This window comes from Cupressus sempervirens, chromosome 7 (genome assembly GCF_028749045.1).
Source record: "Cupressus sempervirens isolate cs-2001-9-10 chromosome 7, ASM2874904v1, whole genome shotgun sequence".
Classification (NCBI taxonomy): domain Eukaryota; kingdom Viridiplantae; phylum Streptophyta; class Pinopsida; order Cupressales; family Cupressaceae; genus Cupressus; species Cupressus sempervirens.
In genome coordinates, this window is record NC_143124.1 from 379,915,047 (window position 1) to 379,930,484 (window position 15,438).

Consider the following 15,438-nt stretch of genomic DNA (forward strand, 5'->3'; position numbering starts at 1 on the left):
GTTGATAAAGAATGTTTTTAATCATTTTTTTGTCATTGATGTCAAACCTACAATTTGTAGGAATGAAAATTTCTTATAAGATTCAAGAACTATCACTTATTTGATTGATGAAGAGGATTTGATCAACAAGATGAAACAAGAGCACCTAAGGGAAAGGTTGAGCTATGATATTGTAATTAAGTGCAAGGATTGGTTAAGACAATGGTTAAATGATGTATTGATAACATACTTGAAGATACAGAGGCTAGCCACACTTAGAAACATTAGAAGTATAAGTTGTAACAAGGTAAACTAAAAAGCTTAAACTAAGTTCATTAGTGGGTATTGAGCAAGCTAGTTGAAGCTAAGAAAATTCTCAGTTGGAGCTAAGAAAAAGAAAAATCTAGTGTGTGTTGAGTGAACTTCAAATGTCGAGTGAAGCTCAAGTGCCAATCATCAAAAAAATTTAGTAGGTGCGGAGTGAACTTCGGGTGTCGAGCATCAATAAAAATGTAGTTGATGCCAAGTAACATAGTATGTGCCAAGCTATTGAATTATTGGAAATGACAAAGATTCACCAAATCTAAGCTGACAAGGCTATTACCTTGAATTTTGTGAACTAGTTGGAGGATAAGGATGATGAGCTGGTGGCACAAAATTCTATGTAAACCATTTTTGAGTGAATTCAAGAGGATTCTTTATGATGTTTCTTGAAGAAACATAATATGGATTAGATACAATGAATCCTACCTAATCCATACAAATTGAAATAAAAGGAGGGAAGAATTGAGTGAGAAAATGAAGTTCTAGACTTCTATTTGATAAGTCATAGACCAAGAAGAAAGATTTGTTGGAGTTCCAAATTGTGAAGTGGTTAGAAGGGTGTCAAGGAGAAGACATCTAGGAGAAGGAAGAACAGAGTACAGAGACTCCACTTCAATTAGTGGTCAAGAAGAGGTTAGTGCACTAGTACAATGAGCATGGAGACTCAAGGAGACTAAGCTTGAAAGGAGGTCAAGTTGTCAAGAGTTGTAGAGACTAAAAGCCAAACAAAGATATGAGCTGAATGGTGATCTTAGATTTGCAAGTTAAGTTGTATTCTATAATCAAGTCAAAACCCCTAATTGTTACTCTCTAGCAATTGTATCAATTAGGATAGAAGGAAAATCTTATGGACTAAGGTTGGCCTAGTAGCCATTTATAAATCCTTTAACAAGGTGGCATTCCAAGTGAAAATTCTAAAGTCCTCTAACTAGGCCCAATTCTAACAAGGTGGTTAAATCCTTTAATTAGGTCACATTTAACAATGTGTTGTAAGCCTTTAATAGTGCAGGCCTTTCACAGAGCATCACTTCAAAAGAGTGAGAATTAAGTACATGTTACTGGTGGTTTTTCCCAAAGTGGATTTCCACGTAAATCACTATGTCATGTTTTGATCTTTTCATGTGTTATGCTTGCATGTTGATTTACATTAACTTGTTGAATAGGAATGTCTAAGCTTGGATGAATGAATAGTGTAATGGGCTCACTACACTTAGGTAAAATATTTGAATAGGAAATTTGGACCTTAAATAACTAATTCACCCCCCTTCTCAATTTTTTTAAAGCATTTCTAGCAATTGGTATCAGAGCCATCTGCTGATTTAGTTTCAAGGTACTAGAAGTAGGAAGATCAAGATGTCCAAAAGAGAAATTCCCAAGATCAACAAGGATAAATTCACTACATGGAATATTCTAATGAAATTGCACCTTGGATCAATAGGTGATTATGAAAAATCTAAATTGGAATAGAGCATGTAGACCCAGCTGGACCTCTTACTACAGATGATATGAGCTAAAGGAAGGAGCACAATTAGGCAATGCTGGAGATTGCTTCTGCACTCAACTATGCTAAATTTGACGACATCAAAGAATGTGACACTACATTAAAGATTTGGAAAGACCTAATAGATATCTATGGAGGAGATCAGAATGTTCAAAGAGAAAAGAGAGAAAGCCTTAGAGGAAAGTTTGATGACATGAAAATGGAGGAAGATAAAAATGCTACTCAATATGCTGCTAGAATGAAAGAAGTGGTAAGTGCAATAAGAAGTCAAGGTGGTCAATTGGAAGAAGAGATTTTCAATAAAAAATACTTGAGAACCCTGCTCCCTATCTATGCTATTAAAGTTTTAGCCATCCAAGAGCTAAGGTGTGTACAAGGAAACACACTAACCTTTGAAAGAATTGTAGGAAGACTCACTACATTTGAATTATCCAACTTTGACAACTAAAAACTTGATAACCTTGAATTTTCTTTCAAGGAAAAGCTGACATTGAAGGATACTAAGTAGACAACATCAAACAAGAAGAAAAGAAAATGAAAACATGCATTCAGTGATAGCAGCATAGATGAGGAAGATGTGGAATAGTTGGAAGCACTATTGGCTAGGAGATTTCATAGAAGCAAAGGTAAATTCAAAGGTAAGCTCCCTATCATTTGTTTTAATTGCAATGAGGTAGGTCATATTGTTGCAAAGTGTACATAGAAGAAGATTTACAAAGAAGGAAACAAGTACAAGAATAAAAGAGAAGATGATAGTACAGATTACAAGGACAAAGGAAAAAGATGCTATATTGTTGAAGAAGATTCAGATGAGAATGATGATGAAGTAGTCTATGTGGCCATGAAGGATGAATCAAATAAAGATGAAGATGAAGCAACAACATTAGTAACTTGTGTGAACAAAAATGACAAGTGGATCATAGATAGTAGTTGCTCACAATGCATGATAGGAGACAAAAGTAAGTTCATTACCTTTACTCAATATGATGGAAATAGTGTTAGAGTTGGTAATGATGCTCCATGTCAAATCAAAGGAAAAGGCTCAATCAAACTTACCAAGAAAATCTCATGTGATAATGCATGCTATTTTGAGGGATTGAAGTACAACTTGCTAAGTGTGTCACAGTTAGGCAATGTAGGTTGCAATGTAGAATTTGGAAACAAATCTGCCAAGATCTATGGCATTGATGGAAATCTGATAAGAAGAGGTGAACAAATTAGGAGTAATTTATTTTACGTAGATATGGAAAATGCAACCTATATTGTTATTAGACTTGATGGTGTATGGATGTGGCATAAAAAGTTGTGTCATGTTAACTTTGACAATCTGATTAGCATTAGCAAAAAGAAGAAAGTCAGAGGTTTTCCAAAACTAAAGAAACCTAAAAATACAATGTGCAAACAATGTCAACTAGGGAAGATGACTAAGTCTAGTTTCAAGAGCAAAACATACACTTCCATAGAAGTTCTAGAGTTAGTCCATATAGATTTATGTGGACCAATAGAAGTGCAAAGCTACCTAGAAGACATATACATAATGCTATTTATAGATGACCATTCTAGGATGATGACTGGTATGTTTTTGAAGCAAAAATTTGATGCATTTCAAATGTTCAAGTGGTATTTGGCCAAAGTTGAGAAGGAGATAGGTGAGAGTTTTGAAATGTCTAAGATCAAATAGAAGAGGTGAGTTTACATCAAAGGAATTTGAGATATTCTGCAATGACAAAGGTATCAAAAGGAAAACATCAGCATCAAGAACTCCACCTCAGAATGACATTGCTAAAAGAAGAAATAGATCAGTAATAGAATGTGTAAGAACCTTGATGATGGAGAAAAATGTTGCTCTAAAGTATTGGAGAGACGCTATAAGAACTGTTGTTTACACCCTGAATAGAGTCCAAGTCAAGAAAGGTATAAATGCAACACCTTTTGAACTATGGTATGGTCACTCACCTAATGTAAAACATTTCAAAGTCTTTGGTTGTAAATGCTATATTCTTAAAGATAATAGAAATGGAAAGTTTGATACAAAGGGTGATGAAGGCATATTCCTTGGATACTCCACTAGAAGCAAAGCATATAATTGTTTGAATACTAACACTAACAAAATTGTTGAAAGTGTAAATGTAAATTTTGATGAGCATGCAAAAATTCAAGTTGATGAGTCCAAGCAATCAGAAGATTATAGATCCTTTGTATACTTCTATTAAGGAATGACTATTGAAGACAATGTTGCCAATCAAATTGGAAATCAACAAAAAATCTCAGTATTAGTCAAGTCACAGCCAGTGAATGCCAAGCTACATTCAAAAGCTGAGTTGCAAAATTAACAAAATGCACATTCTAACTATGAAATTAATGCACAGGAAAGAAATGATGAAGTACCAGATGAAGAAGAACAAAATGACTCTAAAGCTAAAGGATCAAACATAGAAAGAAGGAATGGACCAATGTTAGGCAAGTATGTGAGAAGACATCACCCTACAAATCAAATCATTGGTGATAAGGATGTCAGACCAATGACAAGGAATAGACTAAGAAATGAATCATGTTTGCTGAGCAAGGTTGAACCCAAAATAATGAATGATGCACTATAAGATGATGACTAGTATAAAGTTATGGAAAAAGAGATAGAGTAGATTGAAAAGAACAAAACCTAGACCCTAGTTCCTAGACCAGCTAACAAGAATATAATTGGTACCAAATGGGTGTTTAGGAAAAAACTTCATGAGAATGGTGAGATAACAAGAAAAAAAGCCAAATTATTTTGCAAAGGCTATGCACAAGAAGGATTGGATATGGGGAAACATTTGCCCCTATTGCAAGAATGGAAGAAGTAAGAACATTGCTTGCATATGTTACTTGCAAAGGTTTCAAAGTCTACCAAATGGATATGAATTATGCTTTTTTGAATGGTATACTAGAAGAAGAAGTCTACATAGAATAATTAGAGGGATTTGTTGATGACAACACTAAGGATATGGTTAGCAAACTACATAAGGCACTTTATGGTTTGAAGCAAGCACCTAGAGCATGGTATGAGAGACTATACAAATATCTTGTGAAGATTGGATTTGAGAGAACATATGACAAAAACAACTTGTACATCAAGGTAGAAAAAAGTAAAGACATTTTGATATCTGAAATCTATGTTGATGATATAATATTTGGATGAAAAGATGCTCTATGCAAAAAAATTTCTGATCAAATAAAGCATGAGTTTGAAATGTCAATTTTTGGAGAAATCAAATTCTTTGTTGGATTGTAAGTACATAAATTAAAGAATGGAATATTTGTGACCCAATCAATATATATCAAGGAGATACTCAAAAAATTTGGATTGGAAGACTCAAAACTAGTTAGCACACCAATGGCAATAGGACATAAGTTCTCTAAGAATGTCAAGTCAGCTAAAGTGAATCCGATAACGTATAGAACAATGATTGGAAAGTTGCAATATGTTGTACATACTAGACTAGACATTACATTAGCTATTGGAATAGTGACAAGATTTTCTACAAATCCAAGAGAAAATCATTTGATGGTAGTTAAGAGAATACTGAGGTACCTAAAAGGAATTAATGACTTTGGTTTGTACTACAAGAGAAGTAAAAAGTTTGAGGTAAGGGACTACACTGATACAGATTGGGGAGGTAATATTGATGACAAAACAAGCACCAATGAAGGAGCACTTTTCTTGGGAAAAAGATTGATTACATGAACCAGCAAAAAGAAAAGTTGTACCTCACAGTCCACTGCAGAAGTTGAATATGTTGTAGCTGCTATAAATTGTACCAATATCGTATGGATCAAACATTTTTTGCAAGGTATGAAGAAAGAGGTGAATGAGTTTGTGATACTTTATTGTGATAATACAAGTGCTATCAACATATCAAAGAACCCTATAATGCATGCCAAAACTAAGCATATTGCAATCAAGTATCACTATGTAAGAGAATTGGTGGAAGAAAACAAGCGAAGATGGAATATGTTAGCTCAAAGGAATAGATTGCTGACATCTTCACAAAAGTACTACCTAAAGATGCTTTTGAGTATCTTAGAGGTAAGTTAAGGGTAATACCCCTAGCCAAGGCTACTTAAGAAAAAGAAAGATAGCCCTACATCAAATGAGTTGATTGTTAAGATATTATACATTGATGTAGAGGATATTTACTTTAGGATTCATGTCTGAAGTAATTGAAGTGATGAAGTTCCAAATTAGTCACAAGCTAGGTGAAAGAGGGAGAAATTGAATGAGCATGCACATGCTACATTTGCATGATAAGATGCTAAAATAATATGTCTTTGGCATTTTTTTCAAAGAGGGAGAAATGTCAAGAAACTAATCAACAACTGTTAAGAAGATAAAGAATGAAGAAAGAGCGCAAAGCAAAAACTGATCAAATAAAGATTGAGGGAGAAATAGCAAAAATGATCAACAAATTTGATCAACAAATGAAGGAGAAATAAGCTGATCCTAATAGAGAATAGTAGAATATGAGCACTGCATACAAAGGGAGAAAATGTAAAGAAGGATACAACAACTAAGAGGGAGAAGTAGAAATGAAGCAATCCAGATAGTAGATCAAAAGAGTGAGATATGAAAACTAATGGTAACACAATTACTTTTTGGCATTTGACTTATTGTTCTAACCTAGTTAGCATGTTGATAACTTGGTTGAATAGTTTGGTTTGCCATCGATTCCAAAGGGGGAGATTGTTGGAAATCTAATTGAAAAGATTTAATGTCAAAGAGGGAGATTGGGTGATAAAAAAATGTTTTCAATCATTGTTTTGTCATTGATGTCAAACCTATTATTTGTAGGGATGAAAATTTCTTATAAGATTCAAGCACTATCACTTATTTTATTGATGAAGATGATTTGATCAACAAGATGTAACAAGAGCATCTAAGGGAAAGGTTGAGTTATGATATTGTAATGAAGTGCAACAATCAGTTAAGATAATGGTTAAATGATGTATTGATAACATGCTTGAAGATACAAAGGCTGGCCACACTTAGAAACATTAGAAGTATAAGTTGTAACAAGGTAAACTAAAAAGCTTAAACTAAGTTCATTAGTGGGTGCTGAGCAAGCTAGTTGAAGTTGAGAAAATTCTTAGTTGGAGCTGAACAAAAGAAAAATCTAGTGTGTGTCGAGTGAACTTCAGGTGTTGAGTGAAGTTCAAGTGCCAAACAAAGTATCAAGTGCCAAGCATAAAAAAATCTTAGTAGGTGCCGAGTTAACTTCAGGTGTCGAGCATCAGTAAAAATGTAGTTGATGTCGAGTAACATAGTATGTGTCAAGCATTAGGATTTCAATAGTGCTAAGCTATTGCATTATTGGAAATGATAAAGATTCGCCAAATCTAAGCCGACAAAGTTTTTATCTTAAATTTTGTGAACAAATTGGAGGATAAGGATGATGAGCTTGTGGCACAAAATTCTATGTAAACTATTTTTGAGTGAATTCAAGAGGATTCTTCATGATATTTCTAGAAGAAACATGATATTGGTGAGATCCAATAAATCCTACCTAATCCATATGAATTGAAATAAAAGAAGGGCTGAATTAATTGAGAAAAGGAAGTTCCAGACTTATATTTAAGAAGTCACAAACCAAAATACAAGAGCTACTAGAGTGCCAAATTGCAAAGTGGTTAGAAGGGTGTCAAGGAGAAGACATCTTGGAGAAAGAAGAATAGAGTATACAGACTCTGCTTCAATAAGTTGACAAGAGGAGATGATTGCACTAGTATAGTGAGCATGGAGACTCAAGCAGACTAAGCTTGGAAGGAGGTCAAATTGTCAAGAGTTGCAAAGACTGAAAGCCAGGCAAAGATATGAATTGAATGGTGATCTAAGATCTACAAGTTGAGTTGTATTTTTTAATAAGGTCAAAACCCCTAATTGTTACTCTCAAGAAATTGTATCAGTTAGGATAGAAGGAAAATCTTATGGACTTAGGTTGGCCTAATAGCCATTTGTAAACCCTTTAATAGAGTGGCATTCCAAGTGAACATTATAAAGTCCTCTAACCAGGCCCACTTCTAATAGGGTGGTTAAATCATTTAACCAAGTCTCATTTAATAGTGTTTTGTAAGCCTTTAATAGGGCATCACTTCAAAAGAGTGAGAATTGAGTAGCATGTTACCGGTGATTTTTCCCAAACTGGGTTTCCACATAAATCATTGTGTTATGTGTTGATCTTTTCATGTGTTATGCTTGCATGTTGATTTATAATAACTTGTTGAATAGGAATGTCTAAGCTTGGATGAATGAATAGTGTGATGGGCTACTACACTTAGGTAAAAAGTTTGAATAGGACATTTGGACCTTGAATAACTAATTCACCCCTCCCCCCCCCCCATCAATTATTCTAAAGAATTTCTAACAACTATCCCAACTGCTAATGCAATATTTGGTTTGTTATGAACAACATATTGCAATTTACTAATTATTGATATGTATTGTGTTTGGTTCACATCAATAGAAGCATTATTCTTAGATAGTTTATGTCTACTAACCATAGGCCTACACATTGGTTTTAAATTTTCCATCCCAAAAGTTTTCAGGATCTCATTGATATATTTGGACTAAGTAATGAAGATACCTTGCTTCATTTGATATACTTGTAAACCAAAAAAAAAAATTGTTCTCACCAAACATTAACATTTCAAATTCATTTTTCACTTCATCAGCGAATGATTTGCATAATGCCTCCTATCCTCCAAATATGATATCATCGACAAAGATTTCATATAATAATACCTCATTGTGTTAAGGTTGTAACTTCAGTTGGATTGGTTTGATCTAAGATAGATTATTTTTATTGGTAAATCATCATTTCCTATATATACTTATCCATGTTAAATAATATTAAATTGTATATATTATACATATTATATATATATATTTTTATACATATTATTAAATCATGATTACACCATAGAGACATGCCTTTTGATGAGACATGTCTCCTCCTCTTATATTTATATGGGATCCAAAACTACATTTGGAACACATCAATTACAATGCCCATGATAGTACATTTGAAGAAAATGATCCATGTTACTTAACATGGTATTAGAGTAGGCTACAAATGTAAGAAAATAATGTGTGGCCATTTAAGACAAGAATATTCATTATCAAGAAGATCTAGGGGTTTGAAATTATTATCTAATAGAAAGAAACTCAAATTGGAACAATGCTAGCAAGGCATTAAAGAAATTTATGGAGAACATACACAACATAAGGACTTGAATATACATGTTCAGAGTTGTCATCATCAAACATAGCATATTATTATCATGTGGAGATAGATAAAATAATTCATGTGTTGGTTGAGTATCTACAAAAGTGGGAGGGAGAAATAAACCTCTAGAATAATGCTCACACATATCATTCCTTACCTTATGGATATTGAAGAATATCATGACTAAATTCTTAATGTTTTAGAATATAAATGTGAACTCCCTATAAATGAGTTGATTATTATGATGGAAAGGTTGACATGGAATGATACAAAATTTGATGAAGGAATGAATTTTCCCAAGTACTGATAAGGAATTATAATTTCTATGAAGTTTGAATAGCTAATCAATGATCATCAATTATGCAATGGGGGCATGCAAATCACAAAAAGACAAATTAATAAATATAATACATAAAATTAAAGGATACAACACTCACACCTGATATAGCTATGGATGAATATGAAAAACCTTGATAATTATCAAACTAAGGAGAATCAAATCATAAAACATCAAAAATCATGACTAATAGATTACTGATAATATATTAATTAAGCATAAAAAAGAGTTGCATCATTCTGGTTTGGATTAGTCGAAGGAACTAACATTTAGAACTGATTAACATATCTACATGCCAATTATGAAGTGTTACAATGACTATTAATAATGTGTAAGAGGTTGACATTAATAAAGTGAGACAATAATATTATAAATTTCTATCATAAGATAACATATCTAATGAGTTGATGTGACTGGTAAAAATATGTGTGGCTTTTGTATATAGAAGGTCTCAAACACTTTGCAAAAGATATCAAGGGAATAAGATTGGGAGATCAAATCGTCAAATATCTTTTATGATGTCTACTTATATTCTTTGTAGATTGCTCATGTTGATTAATAACATCTTTTCCTTAGTTACATAAGTACAAGTGCTACAAATCAGAACACCATTATTTTTTCAAAATCTATAATTAGAAGACATAAAAGGAAGCATTTAGATCAAAATATCTTACAAAATCACTATATTAGTTAGACATTCTAGGAAAGAATTCATACATATCAAAGGTCCTATCAGACCTACACAAGTTCATCTTTGCATGTTAATAAATCCATATCAAACATAACAGTTAGAGTGATCCACCAACCTATAATATATCATCATATCATAAGAATAAAAGATGGGTGATTGGGTTGATCAAAGGGGAACTAGTTGGATAAGTATATTGTGTTATTAGGAACAACTTACTCTTATGCTACAATCTTCATATGTTTTTTATAGAAAGAAGTCTCTTGTATTTGAAGAAAGTTCAAAACCGAAAAATATTGAATTAAGAGATAGTAAAATCTTTCAAATTTCAATTAAAATAACTCAAGTACTCATTTTTATGAAAGAACAAATTTATTCTTTAAACCAATCAAAGTACGTACACGAATGAAAAATCAAAATGGGCATTGCTTGATTTGGTTGGTCATTACTTCAGCACTTCCACTTGGTTTCTAAGGTACTCTTATGGTTTTGTTAATGATTTTAAGAAGATCATCAATTGAGGGAACTATTTCCATATCTCATCTAAAGACTCATGTGGAAGAATATATATTTTACATATACTTACATAAAGAACAAATTATCAACATACAAAGTAGAATCTATCTACATTGAAAAGAGGATGTATGTCATGGAGTAAGAGTTATAATATATAAAAATAGATAAAAATGGGAATAATTAATATAATAAGGTTAACATTCTTATCACAACTATTGTTGACAATAGTACCCTGAAGATTAGTCTTCATCAGAAACAATTGCATTGATCAAAGTATCTCAAAGAAAGAAGGATCATGAGGTTCTGGTAATAGATTAAATCCATAAAAAAATATTATCATCCTTGGTTAATAGAAGAAAAATATCTCCACAATTTCTATCCTCAGTTATAGAATAGGAGATGAATCATTTCGTAATTGGTGTAAGGAAGCAAATAAACATTGGTATATCTATCAAACTAAGAATCATTACATAGTCAAAGAAATATAATTATCCTCAGTGTGGATATAGACAATATATAGGAGAAATATCTAATTGGTATACTAAATATCTAAGAAAAATGACGACTTCAAACTATATGCAGATAGTGATTGTGGTCTTATAAGAAACCGATGATCTTTAAGTTTGACAATAGATATTTTGCCTTTTTTTCGGTAAGCCTTCAAGTTAGGCTCCATGAGTTCATCCTCTTAAAATATAATATGAGTATGTGAGATAAAAATAGTAAATAGACATATTCTAGTTACTATATGGTTAAAGAATTATAATCATGGTGAACTAGTCAAAAGAAAGACTCTATCCTAACTTTAAGACAAATCAAGTGCTCAACTTGAGATAGATTTATGAAGTTATTGATACATGAATTTAGAGAGATTTCTTATAGGATAAATGACACCATGAGAACCTTTAATAAGAATAAGAAAAATATCTTAGGGACTAATATAAGAATTTAGATTAACTATCACTTATGGTATTACTTGGATAAAAAATGAGATCTCAAATAGAGGAACATATGAAGAATAGAAACACCAACCCTTATATATTGCATCTCTATACTAAATATATTATATTTTTACTCATATCATAGAGTCAAGTAAGAGGAAAAAGAGGGAGATTGAGATGGATACTCACACACACACACACAAGGATCATCCTGATAAGACTAACTATGATTATAATTCATTTACAAGTGGAAGTGAATTAGACTATTTTATGGTTCAAACTAATAATAATGAAGTATGTGGGAATTCTACATTGTGAGGGGTAAATGATTACCTTAACCAATGTTTCATTCTCCATTGGAGGCATTTTCTTATTTGATGTATATGGACCTTCATTGGAACTTTTATCAAGAATGATAATGTGTAGATAATTATTCATGATCTTTGATTATTATCTTTACTTTCTTATTATTTGTATTTCTACACATACTATAAGAGTTAAAATCCTTGATATTTTCCTTTGTGTTTGACGATTCTCTTGTAGGAATAGGAGGTTGGTACTTTACCAAATATAGTGTAGACTCAATCTTATGGCATTAGCTCTAAAGTAAGTATTCAGTAGTCATTTGGTGATCTAGCTAATTAAAGTCAGGCTCAAGAAGTGAATATCTTTGATGATTGAGATTATGAGTATCCTTTCATATCAAGAGAGAGTTCAATACTTCATCAGAGACAACATTACACATGGAGCTTAGAATATTGATACTTAGAAAAAGTCTTATATACCTATGTATGACTACATGATTGTGATGGGCCTACTCATATGTACATCACAAGGAAGTAATAACTTGTCACATAAAGGTTGAAAGATTAATATCAGATTTAGAGGGAATTTGACAAACATACTTGGGTGAAGAGAGTCTCAAAGTTAGTAAATATAAGACCTAACTTCCTAGGATCATTGTTCAGAGCAAGAATTTTTGAGGTACAATTCTTTGTGAATGATATGTTCTCCATGAGGAAGAAGTTCTAAGTAAAATATATTGTAATGTATTCTTCTCTATCAGAGAGAGTTGAGGTCAAATCCATTGTACCACCCTCTAACTTGGTTCATGGTCATTACTATTTTGCATATGATATGTAATGAAAGGTGATGAAATTTCATTGACATATATAAATAGAAGGTAACCATTGTAAGGTGAAACTATTATAAATTTAGACTTGTTATCATGACAGATTTCATTAAGTTGTTGTCACGGAGTACTAAAAGTCATGATAATGAATGTATCATGAAAAACTTCATTAAGTTGTTGTCACAGAGTATTGAAAGTCATGATAACGAATGTATTATGATCAAACTTCATTAATTTTTGTCCCAGAGGGTTGGAGATCATAATACTTATCATGATAGAGTTCATGACATTATCATTTTTGTTAATTTGATCGACTTAATTATCCTAGAAAGTGAGAAATCAGATAACTTATTCTCTTGATAGACATCTCCTATTTGATGTTAGTGCACATATCAAATGAATAAAATTATGATGAATAAAATATGATTGATATTTCTTGTTGAAACATAATTTAGATTATACTGAAAGATAATATCTAAATTGATATATATGTTTTGATATCCTTACATATTCCATTCCAAGAATACCATAATAAGATGATATCTCTTCATGTACTTAAGAGCATAATGTGTTCTACAAATCCTCCCTAGCTAAGAGGGAGAGTTAAGGTTGTAGCTTTGGTTAGATTGGTTGGATCTAAAATACATTATTGTTATTGGAAAATCATCATTTCCTATATACCTATCCATGTTAAATAATATTATTGTATATAATAGTATATATTATATATATAATATAATATAATATATTTTTATACATGTCTATTATTATTTATGTTAATATAATATTATTACATGATGATTACACCATTGAGACATGTCTCCTCCTCTCATATTTATATGAGATCCAAATCTACATTTGGAACACATAAATTAAAATAGGACATTTGTAGAAAATGATCCATGTTACTCAACACATTGTTCTTTTTTATTTTCAAATACAAATTGATGTTATCATTTGTTCTTGTAAAACTAATCTTCAAATAATTATGCAGTCTTTCATACCATGCTCTAGGGGCTTGTTTCAAATTATATAAATTTTTGTGCAGCTTACACACCATATTCTGCTTACTGGGATCTACAAATCCTTTAGGTTGATCTATGTATACTTCTTCTTCAAGTATCCCCTTTAGAAATGTAGATTTGACATCCATTTGATATAACTTAAATTCTTTATATGTAGAATATGAAAGAAGTGTTATAAATCCTTCTAGCCTTGCTATAGGGGCAATTTTTTTCCCATAGTCAACACCTTCCTCTTTTGCATATCCTTTGCATACTAGTCTTACCTTGTTCCTTGTAACCTCACCTTTTTAATTCAAGTTTTTCTTTCATACCCACTTGGTTCCTATTACATTTTTTTCTTTAGGTCTAGGTACTAGGGCCCATGTTTTATTATTTTCAATATGTTCAATTTCTTCATTATCCAAAGTGTCTTTCGCAGACTTGGGCTCAAACTCACAAAGTAAGCATGTGTCACTTCTAAGACTTTTTCTTGTCATAAATCCATATTATTTATCTCCAATGATTTTTTCAGGTGCATGGTGTCTTCTCACATATTTTTCTAGCACAAGATCTTTTCTTCTTTGTTCTCCAACAAGTTCATCTTGAAAAATGATTTCAAGCTCATTATCTCTCTATTGTTTAGGTCCAAGTTCATATTCTACATGCTCAAAATTTCCTTCTTTATGTTTGGCTTCCTTTATATGAGACTTGGCATCATGTATGTGTTTCTCAGCACACATAGTCTGCTACTCAACAATTGGTTGTTGTAACTCGACATTCCTAGTCTATTGAGGATATATAGCTTTGTTTTCTTATTTAGTTGGAGTTCTTAGAGCACTATCATTCAAATGTATGAATGAAATAGAGTTTTTATATTCTTTCTCACATTCAACTTCATTTTTCTCTATACATTCATCAACTTTCACATTGCACTTTTCACAGCTTTGTTAGTCTTAGAGTTCAAATAGTTAGAAGCTTTTCACTTAGTGGAATATGTTAGGAATATAACTTCATCACTTTTTGCATCAAGTTTTCCATTCCCATTGTCTTTAAGTATGAAAAATTTTCTTCCAAAAACTTTGAAATATCTTACATTGGGTGCACATCTATACCACAATTCAAAAGGCGTGGTATTTTTACCTTTCTTGACTTGTACTGTGTTCATAGTGTAGAAAGTTGTACTTATAGCTTCTCTCCAATATTTCTATGATAATTTTTTTTGCATCATCAATTTTCTAGCACAATCCATTATTGATCTATTCCTTCTTTCAACTATACCATTCTAAGGAGGGGCCTTTGGTGCAAAAAATTGTCTTTTGAGTCCTCTATCATTGCAAAATATGTTGATCTCATTGGAAATGAATTCACCACCTCTGTCATATCTCAAACACTTCAGACTCTTCCATGTCTCCTTTTCAACTCTAGCTAAATACCACTAAAAATAGTTGTTAAGCATAAAATTTTTCTTTATGAAACATCACATTCATAATTCTAGAATAGTCATCAACAAATAGAATGAATTATTTGTCTCTGAAATATCCCTGAATAGAAATGGGTCCACATAATTCAATATGAACCAATTCTAAAATATCATTAGATGAATATGATTTTCTCTTGAAAGTAGACTTTGTCATTTTTCCCTATTGACATTGTTTACACATAGAATTGTCAAGTTTCTTTAGTTTTGGAAAACATCTTACTCTTTTCATTTTTCTAATACTAACTGAATTATCAAAATTTAAATGACATAAGCTCTT